Below are 2,500 nucleotides of genomic sequence, written 5' to 3'. Positions count from 1 at the left end.
TGAAGAGGAGGAGATTGTCACTGAACCGAATCATCTACTAGGATAACTGATTTCCACAGAGAACAGGACTCCTGTCAGGTGAAATAGAAATTCTCGGATTCCCCAGTCCCCTGGGTCCCACCCAGGGGGTTAGGGGCGAGAGAAATTAGGCAATAAGGGTTGGAAAACACAGTACTGAGCCGAATCACCTACGAAGATAACTGATTTCCACAGAGAATAGGAGGCTTGTCGAGTGAAGTAAAAATTATTAAATTCACCAGTTCCCCGGGTCCCACCCTAGGGGTTTGGGGGATGGGAGAGAACTTGGGCAGTGAAGAGGAGGAGATTGTGATTGAGCCGAATCACCCACGCGGATAACTGATTTCCACAGAGAACAGGACTTCTGTCGGGTGAAACAGAAACTCCCGAATTCTCCAACCTGTTTTTCCTAGCTGAACTGACCTAAAATGATAAAATTATTTTTTTTTTTTTCGTTTTTGTCTTCATGAGGAATATACATAATAAATCTCTGCACCTATTCTCATTTCTGGAATGGGACCGTCAGAACTCTTTTGAATTCTACAATTTCTCCTCGACGGTTATTTTGCATTTATGTGCAAATAAATCAGATGGTTGTCAATACGGAGGGAGGCTAATGTTCGTCTTGTAAATGGTAGCCGTTATTCACGGGGTCTCACAGTTCGACCGTGAATATACTGACTATTTTGGAGAAAGTAACATGAATATTCAGGCACCACTACTACTACTGCTTCTAATATAATAATAATAATAATAATAATAATAATAATAATAATAATAATAATAATAATAATAATAATAATAATAATAATAATAATAATAATAATACTATCGCTGTAAAATAAAAGGATAACAGTGATGATGCAGGTAACCCGCGTGTCATATGAAAAATAATAACCGCAGCACACCGAAGGAAGTGGAATGAAATATATATATATATATATATATATATATATATATATTATATATATATTATAATATATATAATATATATATGTGTATATATATGTATATATATAAATATATATATATATATATATATGTATATATATATATATATATATATATTCACAAATATGCATATTTATGTATATACGTTTGTACATACATACATACTGTATATATGTATATATGTATATCATATCATATTTTATCCTTTTACTTCCTGGCTTGATGGTTAATGAGATTTTAGAACTTTAAAGTGCCTTCAACGTAGAAGGCAGTTTTATATTACACACACACACACACACACATATATGTATATATATATTTATATATATATATATACACACATATATGTATATATATATATATATATATATATATATATGTTATCCCATAAATTTCTTTTCAAACTTTTATTAATTTAATTTTTTTTTATTTTGCAAATGACTTTGTTACGAATGTATGAAAGGAAAGCGAGACCTTTTTTTTTTCTTGCCTTCAACAGCGAACAAAATCCAGCCACTTTACACTAACAAACGGAAGCCCTCTTCGGCAAGTCAGTTCTTTGTCTGAGGCAACGACGTCCCGGGACGAAACCACCGCTGCCTTTTAGTTTCGGGAGTGAACTTTATTTGAGGTGAAGTTTGCTGCCACAGTAAGCACAGTGCATGCAAAAGTTAGCAGATGGATAGAGAAGACATGTGGGTATATATGTAAAGTAAATATATATATATATATATATATTATATATATATCTATATATATATATATATATATCAGTATATATATATATATAAATATTTATATATGCAATATATATAAATATTTATATATATTTATATAAATGTATATATGATTTATATAAAATATATGATTATGAATATATATGTATATGTGTATATGTGTGTATGAATGTATGTATATATATTCATATATATATGCATATATATTATATTCACATATATACGTACACATATATTTGTATTTGCATATTATATTTCATTCATACCTGAACTTATTAAAAACTCTGAAATAATAACAATAATAACGATGGCATGCGAATTCTGTAACAAAAAAACTGAAAGGTTTTTGTGAGATATTTCCCGTTTCACCAATAATATAATATTGTTAATAATTGTCTGAAAAAGTGAGAGGAATCTGGTAAAATTCCTTTAAGCTGTTTCAGACACTCCTTAGAAGGAAGGGAACACACACACACAAAGAGAGAGAGAGAGAGAGAGAGAGAGAGAGAGAGAGAGAGAGAGAGAGAGAGAGAGAGCTCTATTCTGTATTGTTGTGTTGACTGAATATGTTACACTCAGATATTACCGCAGGTGCCTTGAAAGGTTTGGAACTAGATACCTAGAGAGAGAGAGAGAGAGAGAGAGAGATTCTGTGTCACTGCGCAGACTGAGCTTGTTATATTCAAATATTCCAGAAGGTGCCTTGAAAGGGCTGGAAGAGAGAGAGAGAGAGAGAGAGAGAGAGAGAGAGAGAGAGAGAGAGTGCTTGTTATATTTTTTTAGGTTATATTTTG

The 2,500-nt window shown here is 31.7% G+C and overlaps 1 protein-coding gene across 5 annotated transcripts in view; it reads right to left on the bottom strand.

The window, feature by feature from the left end:
- The window catches only part of LOC136851383 (uncharacterized), a 65,423-nt gene that overhangs the window by 25,541 nt on the left and 37,382 nt on the right, over positions 1-2,500 (bottom strand). The gene's annotated exons all lie outside the window — the stretch shown is intronic.

Source organism: Macrobrachium rosenbergii, chromosome 23 (assembly GCF_040412425.1).
Source record: "Macrobrachium rosenbergii isolate ZJJX-2024 chromosome 23, ASM4041242v1, whole genome shotgun sequence".
Lineage (NCBI taxonomy): Eukaryota > Metazoa > Arthropoda > Malacostraca > Decapoda > Palaemonidae > Macrobrachium > Macrobrachium rosenbergii.
This window is presented reverse-complemented; position numbering and strand designations above follow the sequence as displayed.